This window comes from Aphelocoma coerulescens, chromosome 7 (assembly GCF_041296385.1).
Source record: "Aphelocoma coerulescens isolate FSJ_1873_10779 chromosome 7, UR_Acoe_1.0, whole genome shotgun sequence".
Taxonomy (NCBI): Eukaryota; Metazoa; Chordata; class Aves; order Passeriformes; family Corvidae; genus Aphelocoma; species Aphelocoma coerulescens.
In genome coordinates, this window is record NC_091021.1 from 25,349,611 (window position 1) to 25,363,595 (window position 13,985).

The 13,985-nt window shown below is 39.1% G+C and overlaps 1 protein-coding gene across 2 annotated transcripts in view; it reads left to right on the forward strand.

Annotated features, from left to right (window-relative positions):
• Window positions 1–397: 397 nt before the first annotated feature.
• Window positions 398–13,985, forward strand: part of MAP3K2 (mitogen-activated protein kinase kinase kinase 2) — a 53,056-nt gene continuing 39,468 nt past the window's right edge. For both annotated transcript variants that reach the window (XM_069020968.1, XM_069020969.1), the window contains exon 1: window positions 398–481. The gene's annotated coding sequence lies outside the window, so the exon portion shown is untranslated. The remainder of the gene's footprint in view (window positions 482–13,985) is intronic.

Genomic DNA, 13,985 nt, shown 5'->3' on the forward strand with positions numbered 1-13,985 from the left:
AACCCTGGGCGGGGGGCCCGGCGCGCACGCGCCCCCGCGGCCCCCGGGCGCGCGCCGCCCCCTCGCCGTGACGCCGCCGCGCGGTGACGCCTCGCGCTCCCTCTCCGTCACGGGGCCTGGCGCGCGCGGGGCGGAGCTCGCGGGCGGCAGCAGCGGCGGCCGCGGCGCTTCACGCCCGACGGGACCCCCGGCCCGGCCCCGCCGCGGCCGCAGCGCCCCGAGGCACCTGCCCCGCTCCCCTCCGCCCGCCGACTCGCGCCGCTCCCTCCGCGCCGGCCTCGGCGCCGCCTGTCACCGTCCCCGCCGTGCCCCGGCGCGGGCAGGCCCCGGGCCCCTTCCCCCCCTCCCCCGGGGGGGGGTGGGCTCCGCTCCGGAATCCTGGCCGCTCCCTCCGCGCCGCCCGCCCAGCCGGGGCTGCGCCCGCCGCCGCCGGGCAGCGCGGGGGGTCCCCGGCGGCCGCCCGGCCTCCGCCGTGACACAGGTCGGTGCGTGGGAACCCCGGGGCGGGTTTGCCCGGGCGTCTTGGGGGGGCCTTGGGGCGGCCCCGGCGTCTCGGAGGTGCCCGAGCTGGGGGTGGCACGAACCCGGCCCGGTGCAGGTGGAGCTACGCGGCGGTGTAGTTGTTTGCGGTGCCGGGAGACACACGTTAATGTTAGTTCTATTGCCGCTGCAGTATCTTAAGTGTTCTACGTGCCTTACGAGTATTTTTCTATGTCACCCTAAATCTTCCCGTGATTGATCGCTGATGCTGTGGTGTGTCGTCTTTGAATTGCTCTGCAGTGGTAGTGCTATGAATTGGGTATGTAGGTCAGATTCTGCGAGATGTTTTTGTCAGGGGAAAAAGTGAACGTCGGATTATTTATTCCCGTGTTGCTTTTGAAGTGCATTGCAGCACTCACAAGGTTAGGGTTTTTGTTGTTGTTGTTTTGGGGTTTTTTTCCCCCTTGGTTTCTCTTGCTTCATAAATCTGGTTTTAGTTTTTGGCTGTGGCATTACTGAAGATCAAAGCGCTAAATTAGCTGAGCACTTCTAAGCTGTGTTGTATCATGAAGTGTCCTCTAAGAAGGTGTTAAAAGATAATAGAATCCTGCCTTGCAATAAGGGGGATTTCTAGTCCGTGCAGAAAATGTCTCTTAACTATAACGTTTCTTTTCTTTAAACAATGCAGCACGTTGCAGAGCGTTAGAGGCCTTCGGAATTGCATTGCTGTGTGTATGGCAGAGACATATTAGCAGAGTGAACGTCTATAGGCTTGTCTTGTACAACATCCTTGGGTTCTCTCGTGGCAAAGCACTTACTAATGGAAAACCCTAGAAAGTGTTCTTTCTTATGGAATTCCCTGTGGATATTTTTAAGGGGAGGGACATTGGTGAGCTAGTATTAATGCCACACTGAAAAACCTTAGAATAAATTTTTTTCATTGCTATTTTTTCCTGCTTTCACCTATACCTTTCCTTACAGTGACTGTGTAATTAACTGGTTTCCTTAGAAATCTGTTTAAAAACCAGAACTTGCTATAATTGCTGTTTCCTTTGCACTGTGTTCTATTATGACTGCCACCAATATGTATTGAACCCAGATTTGATTCAGGTAGTGAAGCTGTATATAGTTAATTTTTTCCCCCAAGGCTTTTGTGTATGTTGATAAAGCAGAATAGGAAGATAACGTTTGTTAGATTGACTCATTGCTTGAGAAGAAAAATCTGTGTAGAGTTTGGTTTGATGAACTCTGTGTTGGTGTTTGAACAGGTGGTTTACCTGGCACTAATAGAAGGCTAAGGTGAAGAAAACAGATGCTTTTGCATTGCTTACCTTGGCTTGCTGAGATTTCTAAATAGTCAGAGGAACCTTTTTTTTTCAAGATAGCTTGGTAATCTTAGGAGTTTTTATAGTAAATGTTATTAGGTAGAGAGCTGTGACAGAATTTATTAATGTGGTGAAATGAGCATTATGTTGTTTAGTATCAGTAGTCAAGCTTTTTTGTTTTGTTTTTGCTTTATGTTGATAAAACTAATTTATGGTAAAAATGAATAACCTTTCGATTTTGGTCATAGATGTGTCAGTGGTTCTTTGCTATGATTGTTGGGAGAGCTAGTCAGTGCCAGGCTTGTGGAATTAAAGCCTAGTGATGCTAAATGCAGGAGAGATTGTTTTATTATAAAGCTGTCTCTGGAGAAAACAAGCAAATTGGTCAAGCTCTAAATTTAGGCCACAGTTACAGTTTTTACTTCGCATTTTTCCTGATCATTTCCTAAAAGAAGTTGTTCATATTTGGGTACAAATCAGAATTACTTTTTTTTTAAAACCTTGTCATTATTAATAAGTATTTATGTAGAACTGTGGAGAAAAAAGCTTTGCAATCTTGGTAATCTTAAGTTTTGTATTTTTTTCTGTCCTCTTTACTGCAGGCTGACTTTTTACTTCAGCAAACTAAACCAAAAGTAATGAGTTACATGTAATCTGGTTTTGTGACAAGTTGTTCAGTGGCTCTCTAACTGGGCAGCCTCTAAGCTTAAAAGTAATGTTTTCTTGTAAAATGCAGCCTGAGTATGATAATGGACTGATTTCCTTCATTTGTTCCTCCTCTTCTTCAATGCACAGCTGAGGGTGTTCTGATCTATGGAGAGGTACCCATTTAGCTTGGAGTAATGAATGTATTTTCTAGTAATAACTTCTTAGATGTTTCATACTACTAACATTATCCTTTATTTAGACTATTGGGAGAAAAAGAAATGAATGATGAAAATTTGACTGATTGATGTAGTTAAGTACATCTTAAATACATTTGCAGAAAATGTCATGTGTTTTCATATGCATGACAAGCTAATGTAAATATGTATATTGCCTAGTGACTCCAGATTTATCTAATTAGCAAACTATTAGGTTTGCTGTCCTGAAAGTTTAATTTCTAAACATAAGCTTTTAAGATTCTGAAGTAGAACTGACACAGTATTAAATTAAAAAAAAAAAAAATCTGTGAATTCAATTAAACACACTGATTTTTCTGTGGGAAGAAAGAAAAATCTCTTTAGGGATAAATACTACTTTTGCTATTTTAATATTTTGGTATTTTGTAGTGCTAAGGTCAAAATAGATCCTGCATGCTGTAATTGCACACAGCTTGCAGAATAACATTGGAAACATGGGAACATGTTCAGAATGCAGTGTGTTAGTTGTGATTCATTTCTCACTTCTAGTTCTTGACATGACATCTTGATTTAATAACATGACAAATGCAATTTATGGCTGTATGTAAACCCATTTTCTTAGACTGAACATGCTTATTTGCAGTTTTTCTGGGATGTTTTAATATATTCACCTTAAATGTAATCTTTTAGAAGCTGCAGGAAGATTGGTGACAATAAGTAAAGGAAAGATGGAGTTCTGTATTGTGATATTGCAGGGATTTCCCTGGGAAATGGGAACTCCTGCTCTAGAGATACTTGACCCACAAATACACGTGGCATAGTTTAGCACCCAGCTTGATGAGGTTATTTGAGGTTGGAGTTACTTGAGCAAGGCCAAAGCAGAAGTATCTGCACTGTCCTTTAAAAACCGGGAGCTGGGAATTGGTAATGCAGGGAGGCCTGTAGAGACGTGTCTTTGGCCCATCTGTTTGTGAAGTCTTACTTATGAGTACTTCTGTATCTCAAATTATTGCATATTTTTTAAGATACACCAACAGACTTAGTTTTTCATGTGAAAGGAAAACAATTTTCTTTAGGCTAAAGTATTTTTTCTTTGCTGTAACTTTGTTTTCAGCCATTTTTTTCTTTGAATTCTTCACAATGTCTTTCTCACTGGCTTCTCTTTCTGTATTTCCATTCATCATTTGTCCATTTTTGTGGATTATCTGCAGCAGTAAAAGATGCTGCTTTTGTTTTCCTGCAGTGATTTGTGCCAAGTACACTAGCAGTCTGGCAACAGCAATGTAATAAAATTCATGTGCTTCAGATGTTTATGTTGGAAAGACTGTACTTTTGAAGCTCAGGTATGATAACACTGATGAACATTTCTCATTTGGATGAAGGAAGAAATGATGGATGTGTAAGAAGGGAAGGGACTTCATGAGGTCAGCCCCCACCAGAGGCAGAAGGAAATATGCTGAAATCATGTGTGACAGACATTTGTCTGATCTTAAAAAACTCAGAAGAGGGGAATACCACACCTCTTCACTGGTCTATTTATAGCTGGTACATGACTATTATTGTTGTAAGGAGGCTTCTCTTAACATTTAACTCAACTCTGTCTTGGTGCTAGTTAAGCCACTTAATTCTCATCCAGCTCATATTACTCATGCAGGATAATGATTTCCGTGCTCTTTTCACCAAGTGTTTGTATATGTGAAGACTTCCTCTGTCTTCTTTTATTTCAGACTTTACTGAACTGTGCAAACAGTTTTTGTTGTTCACTCTCACTGTGCTCTGTGTGATCTGTCTGTATCTTTTTCGGAGTTCTACAGACAGTTTTTGAGCAACAGAGTAATTAAGTTACTCTGTAAGTAGCAGAAGTAACATGACGGCCTTATTAAAATGTCATTCTAGGGTGTGTGCATGCAGGTACGGCTGGGTTTGTTTTTGTTTTGTTGTTGGGGCTTTTTTTTCTTGCCAACACCATCAGGTTCTTGACTCCTGCATTTGCTAAGACAGGAGCTCGTACTAGTGTTTGTTGTATCAGTTATCTCTTTCTTCATATATATGAATTAGAGTTACCTTTCCAAGGAATATAACCTTATACTGTATTGCATTCAATCTTTGTTTTAGGTTAGTTTTCTTCTATTAAGCATTTTTAGACTTAGCAGAGTATGCACTTGCTGCTCTTCCATATCTCTTTACCAGCACATGCGGTCCCAGTGGCTTTTGAACATAAGCCTGCTCTATATCAGGAAATTTGATTGAGGACAAGTTCTCCTAGGGTGAGACACAGCTTCTGTTGGCAAAAATGTGTCCTTACTGGTCTGTTTTATACATGTGCTGTCTTTTGAAGTAAATCACGTTGCTGAGGTAACTTCTGTCACCGTAACTGTACCTGAACAAGCCTTTTGCCATTTTGAGATGTCATATGGTCCAGTGATGTAGCAGAAGAAATTTTTATCCTATAAGCATACTTTATTGGAAGAATTGCAGAGTCAGCTATGAAACAGATGTGTTCAGCATGTTCCCTGGTTTCACTCCATTTTATCTGACTTATGTAAATGATTTTATCCATAATTCTTGAGGCTAGATCACAGATGGGACAAATTTTGCAATTCTTTCAGCAGTGCATTCTTCACAAAAAATTAAACGGACACCAATAATGAGTATTAATGAAGACCTTTTCTAGTTTCTTGCAGAAAGAAGTATTCAAGGAGTCAGTGTTGATTACCTCTCACTTCTCCTTAAAATTATTTAAAAATAATTTAGACAGGAGGTCTGTAAATGCTAACAGTTTAAATGCCGTGTTACCAGATGTAAGTATAGTCTCATCTTTGAACAAACATTTGAAAACTGGAAAAATCTGGATCAAGCTGTTTAAATTTATAAAAATAAAAAAAAAAGAGAACAGAGGGCTAAAATACTGACACAAGCAGAAATTAAACATCTAAAGGAAAACCTAAATAAAATACAGCATTATGTTGAGGAGCATGAGAATTGCCACCCTAAATATTTTATTAATGTAGTGGCTGAAAACTGGTAAAATTCAACCTGTATTTAATTGTTCTTTTTTTACACTGACTGTGTGTGTTTTTAGCAGTGCCACAATTTTTGTAACTCCAGCATAAGACTTTTTTTAAAAAATAAAAAACAATTTGAATAGCAAACCTCCATGGGAATTTTGTTTTATTTTTTCCATAATGGCTTGATGATAACTGTCTTGGTATACAGCTCGGTTTAGAAAAGTGTTTTTTCCACTGCTGGTAGCAGTAAGCACAGTAACTTCAGGCAGGGATGAGGTGGGTAAGGTAATGACTTCTTAATGACTGACTTAACCAATGCCTTGCTGCTGCACGTTCCTTTATGGAATAGCTGTTATGCTTCTGTGTCTGTGATACCAGCACTATCATGAATACTGAATGAGACTTTCAAAAGAAAGTTTATATGTTACTGGTGAACTGTCTGGCAAGTTTTAGGTAAAAATCTTAATCTGTGATGGAATCAAACAAAAGATAATCCAGTATTCTTCCCTCAGTGATGAGTATGAATGAATGCTTATGGAAGAGTGAGAACAGTGTAACCATACTTAGCTTGAATATTCTTTCAATCCCTAATTATTTTTAGTAAAGGTTGATTCTAAATCTGGTGTAGTTTTTGTGTAGCTAGTAATGTTAGGATTTTTTTTCTCAGACTTTTTTTGTGTGCAGCTAAATAAATCTGTGGCATCCAAATATCCTTTCGTAAGAAATTCTGTAGGTACGTCAGTGGTTCTAGTTAAAACTACTTTTTTTTTTAAACTTTTTAAATATTTGTACTGAGTTCCTTTGGTACCACCTTTCTTTTGGAGGAGAGTAACATTCTCTGTCTATTATAACAATACATCTCTCTGTTCCTTGTACAATTTTGTAGCCCTTTGTCGCTTTCTCCCCACACCCAAATGTTATTGAAACCGGAGTCCTAACTTGCTATTTCTTTTCCCCCGTAGAACCCATTCTATGCCTTTGATTATACCTTTTCCTAGTTTGCTACATCCTCTTCTGGAAGTGACAGTCCCAGGAATGCTAATGGTGTTTAAGATGTGAAGACAGTGATCTGTTTTGCACTTTCTGTTCATAATTCCTAACGCTGGCTTTATTTCTGAGTGTTGGCAGTATTCAGTGCAAAGCCCATTGGTTTCTTACATGCCAAGTTGGACCCATTGCTCTCCTTCCTCCTCTCCACTCAACTTGCATCACTTTCATTCATCAATGCTGGTAATTACCTGCTTTATTGCTCAGTCCTCTCTCTGATAAAGACCACCACCTCTGCTGTAGTCAGTCCTCTCCTTGCTCTCCCAAATGATAGGCATTTCAGAAAGCTCCTGTTTCTTGGATAATTTAGAATATGTTGAACAACACACACTGTTCTGGAGGCCCACTGACATCCTTTTCCTTCCTTGTGAAAACAACTGTTTCTCCTATGTCTCCTATATTTTAACCAATTTATTCATGCAAGGGTGGACCTTCTTTCTTATGCTGTGACTTCAACAAGGCCTTTGGTGAGACTTCTCCAGCACCATAAATCCAAGTAGACCATGATACTGAGTGAAATCAATTCTTTATACACGTACACATAGTGCACAAAGATTTGAAAGTGAGGATCTCTTTTTGGAACAGCCATATCTGCTCTTCCCTGCTCTATCACAATTATGCATATACATGTTATTGCAGTTTATTTGTTATATGTCACACTTAATATTGTGTAATTTCCTGAAATCCCTGCATTATTCATGTCATCTTTTAGAGAATCTTTTTCAAAGATCCAGATCTGTGCAGTGGCTAAGAGGGTTGATTCCAGCATGAGTTCTTGCTCCTTTCTTTGTGTTGGCATTGATACTGTAGAAATGTAAGGCCAGTTAGGCTGATTATTAATTAAAATGTAAAATAACTCTTTTCAGCTGGATCATCTGTTGGCTCCAGATCTCCTGCTTGTCATTAAAGTTCACCTGGACAGCAGCAGTTACTGTAGACAAGCAGGACTAGTCTCTTGACACAAGTGCAACCTTAGCAGTGGACCAATTGTCTTAAAGGTGATGGTTAGAAGTGGGCACAAGCATAGTAATCCTTTCTCTGGAACTTCTGAGTCTGTAGTTAGTTTACCTCATTATCTGTGTTTATGAGGATTCTTATATTTTTATCACTTGAGGTAAAAGTGTAATAATAAAGCATCATAGATCTCATTGTAATTTGGAACCCACTGCTAAGGGCTGTGCTAGGGCAGGTTCAAGAGGAAACCTTATGACAAAACGTCTGTGTCTTTGCATTTGATTCTGGAGTGTTTTGACAAACCTCGGTTTCTATTTTTACATTTTGGTTTAAATGTTAATATGAGGGTTTGAGCTGAATTATGATTTTTTTCTGATTCACAGGGAGCTAAAGATTATTATTAAAAGTGTAAAGTGACAAAGAGTTGGTGCACTTGATCGTTTAGCAGTGTCTTAATGTGTTGGCCTCTGTGAGTCATCTAGCTTAAAACACAGTGCCTATTGCGTATGGGTAAAAGCTTGCACATTTGTCCATTTAGACCTGCTCATTGAGAGTTGCTCGCTACAAAAATGCTGCCCAATCGTGTGAAAGAGTATTTGGATTTTGCATAGTATGTGTTACCTATGCATGTGCACAAGGTTTTCTCAGTTTCCATTAATGTATATTAATTACACACTTACCTGTCTTCTTGATGGTATTATTGAGCTCTCTGTACAGTTCCAAGTGTGAGAGGTCTGAGTCTGTCCGTATCTGGGGCTCCCTGGTTCAATTCATAGCTATTTGTTGTTGCATGTTTTATTCTTGAATTAGAGATGGATTCAGGAGTGCTTTTTCTATTCTGTGTTGGAAATCTGTATGGCTCATGAATGTCTTATCTACTTAAATATTCCATGTTAGTGTATTATGAGATTATTTTTTTTTCCATCTTATGTTTGTTTTGAGGATAGAAAAAATGAGCTGACTGACTGTACAAAGCTAATTTGAATTATGATGAGAAGAGCAGGTGGGGTACTTAATGAGGAAGAATTGAGTGTGAGCCAGGAAATGCATTTTAGGCAGAAGCTCCAGGTGCTGGTGCGTCATTGGAGTAGGAAAACATTACAGCACGGCAGCAGAAGATGAGAAAATTCATAGTTACATTTCTCTACTCTGGATTTCCTCAGTGTATCACTGCCTTGAGTAGTGTGCAGGAAGAACTGTGCTTTGAGGAACAACTGTGCATTGAGGAATGAGTAAGATAGTATATAACAAAGACTGAGGAGGATTTCTCCTTTATTTCTTGCAAAATTTGGAAGATGGAGAGTAATTGAGACTGAGATGATTCTGTTCTTACTGACATCACAGCAAAATGCCAGGTGGGTCATATTAATCAGGAAGGCTCATATGTATCCTTATGTTAATTTTTTTTTTGGTACTTGATTTGAAATAGTGGTGATATGATTTGCAGCCATGATTAAAACTCACAACTGCTGCAACTTTGAAATAGTTGAGTTTTGCTCTGAACAGAAGATTCTGTCAAATATGATTGTTATATTGAAGAAAAACAAAGCTTTGCAGTTTCAGTAGCTGAAGATAGATATTAAAACTAGGTGTAGAAATGGAGAGTGGGTTTATTAATCTGGCTTATTTCCCAAAATGCTTCTATTTCAACCCATCGCAGTCACAAAACTGGAAGGTTAACTGAAAAGGTTAGAACTAGTTACTGGAGTTTAAGGAGGTGCTTTCTTCTGTATGTCCTCAAAAGCTGTATCTGATTGGTAATTTGTATGTCATCGCTCTTGTACATTAATTGAAATGCTCCAGTTGTTTGCAATACTCAGTTCTGCTGGAAGACTGCATTTTTTTTCTAATGTACTTTATTTTTGCTCATAGAATATTGTTGATAGAAGTAGTTTGTAATGGGTTTACTCTTTTAGTGAATGGTTAAAATCCATTTATTTGTCACCGATTGTAGCACAGTCTTCCATTCTTAGAGTAGTGAAGGTTGGTGGAATCATCAGTACTGGTAGTACTGGTAGGATTAAGTTTGCGTACTGTGTACAATTAGTTCTTTGGCTGAACTGGTGATCTCGAATGCTGTCACAAGGATGAGAACTAAACTCTGTTCTTTTAGGATATATGTTCTGAACTGTCTATTGGACAAAAACCCCTCCAGTTACCTTCCTATAGGATCTTGGATAGAGTACATGCAGATTTGTGAGGATTTGTAGTGAGGAATGGTTTTTGTTGTAACACCTTTAGCCCTTCTTCCCAAATATTTGGACTTGTTAGTTGTAAGTTTGGAAAAAACTAACACTGATGCCACTCATGGCAGCTTCAGCACAGGGGCTCCAAATGGTGGCAAGAAGTGCTGAGTTGAGAGTACCACTTGATATTTTTGGAAGGAGACACAGAAGCACCTAAATCTGATTATGACACTCACTGTAGTGCATGTTTCATGGCATTCTGGAGTCTAAAAATTTCATACACATGTTTTGTTTGAGGCAACTTCTATACAGCTATTCGGTTCACATAAGACAGTAAATTAGGATAAAGTTACAAACATCACTGAAGTGTTTTACTCTGCGTGTTTGTGGACATTCTAATGTTATCTTAATTATTGAATTAGCTTTAAACACTTTTATGATGTGTATAGCACTAAGCAGTTTGTTTAGCATATAGCCCAGCTAATGATAAGGAATGTGTTCTTCGTGTTGTGGTGCTCTGAGGCTTTCCACCATGATGCTGCTGATAAATTTCCAAGATGTCACAGTGCTCTGGAGGCAGTGATGCAGTTATTTGTAGCCCAGTGAACTGTGTCTGTTACTTTTAATGGGACATACCTTTGTGAGAAAATCTGGTCCTGGATAAGCAAGGAGGACGGGCAGTCAATTTGCAGCCAGCCAGTATGTTCCCTTGCAAAATTGGCAGCGCTAACATATTTTGCAAGGTGTCACTGTGGTGCCTGTCTGCAAGTTTCAGCTGCTGTGACCCTTCCTCAATTCAAAATTTTTAAATTTAAAAATCATGAACAGATCTTGAGAAAGCATAATGACTTTCAAGAAAGATTTGCTTGATGTATCAGCAAAGTAATTTTTCAGTTAAGTTGAGAAATGAGTTGTCAAGTGCTTTGGCTGCTGCAGAGGCAGTGACATACAGGAAATAGACAAGTTCTGTAAAACTCGAATTAGGTGAGGAAAGTGATCTTGTTGAGGAAAGTAGATGTCTTTCTGTTTGAGGCCAATTACAGTCTTATCTTTTTTGTGTACTTGAAATGGAGTGGGCCTATGAAGGGTTAGCTAATAGAGGTTCTTGATACCGCTTGGAAAGAAGAGGTTCATTCAAAGCAGGAAACTTGCATTTAAGTGTCTTGAAACTCTCTATGCTTATCTCTCCCTATCAACTGTAAAGGAAGTGTAGAGAGATTAGCTTTCCTAGACTACGGTTACTCTTTGTGAATATTGCTGTAAGTGTTAAGATATTTATCTCAAAAGCCTAATTTTGCTATTAACTCATCTTGAACTGTTGCTTTGCATTTTTATGAGAACAAGCCTTAAAAACTCTGGCTTTACATTCTCCATCCTTCCAGCACATTGTAAGTTTTTCAAGTCAAGATCGTGGTTCACCAAGATGATATATGTTACAAGACTCTGTCAAATTACAGTTTATAGAACAGCAGGAACTAAAGATTTAATCTGAATGAAGTTTTGCTGTTGTCACTGGGCATGCTGCATCCTTCAGTTGATTATAAAATCTCGTTCTCAAGGTAATTTGAGTGGGAGCTGCTTTTAGGGTGCTAGAACTGACCACACTGATTTTCGAGGTTTTATTCTTCCTGGAACTGGGAAGGCACCATCCATAAATGTTGTTCTTTATGCAAGTCTGGTCTGTTTTATTGGTTTGGGGGTTTTTGTTACTTTTTTGTTTGTCAGTATATTAAATTGAACTCTGGAAGGAGTACAGCTAGTAACCTTTCTTTTCATAAAATAAACAGATACTGAATCATGTCTGTAGCTGTATAGGTGAGGTAAGTCTGCATGCTCCTGTGGGCTCAGTGAGACATTAATTCACTTTCTTTTGCCTGCCAGGAAGATTTTAAAAGTCTTCAGTGTAAGAAATCTCAAGTCTGCACATCATAGAGATACCTGATACCTCTGTAGCAGCCACAAAGATTCCGATGCTTCAGCCATCCCACGCTTGCCGTCTGCACAGAGCACTGTGCCTGTAGGTTGTGTACAGAAGCAAGATGGCTTCTGCATACACTGCATTTTTATGCACACAAGGATTCCACTATGACTCTTTAATGCTGTATTGCACTTAAATTAGATAGTTACATATTGTGATTTAATAATTCTTCTCAATTGTTTCTTGCTGAGACCGTCCAATCTTGTAGCTGCAACTTTTTTTCCAATTTCCTAAAAGCTTGTCTTTATGTTAAAATGCATTCAATGCAAAAACATTACTGAGTGAATGTAATAAACCACAATATTTAAATTTGCATGAGATACATCTTCTAATTGGGAGTGGTGCCCTCCTGGTTACAGGAAGGATAGAACTTCAGAAGGCAGTCCTGTCAGTTTTAGCACCATAAATGCAGTTCATCTCATTTTTAAAGTGTTTAGTGTTATTTTTAATTAATAACAAATTGAGAGTAACCACAATAAATTATTATATGTATTTAAAACACTTAATGGTATTTAAATACATTTTGCTGGACTGCAACTGTTTTCAAACATGATTCAGGTCATTTCCTTAAGCCATAACTTGTCTATCTCATTCTGCCTGCCTGATCATTGTCAGTCTCCAGGGGCCTGCAGTGGGAATCATGTTCATTGGTGTTTTCTGCTAAGTAGGAATATGGATCTCTTTTATTTTAATCTATCAGCTGAATTTCCTGTTATTTAGTGGAGGTTTTAAAGCAAATAACTCGAATATCATGTGATACTTAAGCAAATATGTTGAAAAAACCTAAGTAGGGTAATTGCTGCAGTTAGTTCTGTTAACTAATCTGTGATTATTTCAAGAAGACATATTTTGCTTGGCAGTAGTAACAAGCCTCGAGATTGAGGCATTTGCTGTGTTTTGCATTTATTACTATGGTAGAAACCAAGCTAAGTATTGCAGTATTTTATTATCGATTGCTGTGATAAGAACAATTGGCAGCTTTTGGACCCTTTCCTTTATCATTCTCAGTTATTTATACAATATTTGCAATCCGCTAGAATCCTCTTGTTTTCCAGGCATTTCCAAATACTTGCAAGAATGATCCAGAAAACAAACCCACTGCTTTTGTGAAGAGTGTTAGACTTAAAAATCCCTGGATCACGAATTTTAAATGTTTGATTTGAAGCATATAACATACTGCATTTATCTCTTTGTTCTTGTTGGTGCTGAAATTTCTATTCCAGTAACACTATGGTGTGGTTTGCACTTAACCTCTTGATTTTTTCTCAAAACTGGAACAAAAAATGGATGCTGGCTATTTCTTTCTGGTTTTTTATCACCAGTTGCTCTTTCACCATCTTAATTCAGTAAAGACATCTGAGGGGGTTTTTTACCCCTTAATATATTTTTATTAAATTTTTTTTTTAAGTATTAACTATGAGTGAGTTGATTGCTATTATTTTATGAAGCCCATCGTGCTCATAGAGGTTGCTGGCTCATGGTACTTTTTAAGGTTGTTTGGTCTCTGTAGAATACGTTAAAATAGCTTGGGGTGCTGAATAAAGTGGTTTAATTAGAAGAGAGTGAGAAAATTCAGGGCAAAGTTTGGATGTATATTGACTAAGCTACATACAATCAGAACAAAAATTAAAATACTTTTTAAAATAAATCCAAGTACTTTTGCAGGAAATAAGCCAGAAATGTTCTTTCTGTCAAAATGTATTTGATGTGTTTATGTTTCTCCTGTCAAACAGTCATTCTAGTGATGGAAGGGTGTAGTTCAGCTGTTTAGGACAGAACTGTTGAATGATGGTAACTATGGAAAAACATGTAGTGAGGTGCTGCGTGTAGCAAGGTGGGAATTGGCCTCTTCTCCCAGGCAATTAGCAGTAGGAGGAGAGGAGATGGCCTAGGGGATGTGCCTGGGGAAGTTCAGGTTGGACATCAGGAAGAATTTTTCCTTCGAAAGGGTTGTCAAGCATTGGAATGGACTGCCCAGGGAAGTGGTGGAGTCACCATCCCTGGAAACGTCCAAGAAATGGCGGGATGTGACACCTAGTGCTCTGGTTTAGTTGATGTGGTGGTGTTTAGTTAAAGGTTGATGTTCCAGAGTTGATGGTCTTGGAGGTCTTTTCCAACCTTAATGGTTCTGTGATTCTATAAGGTAAAAATAGAGGGGAATGCTG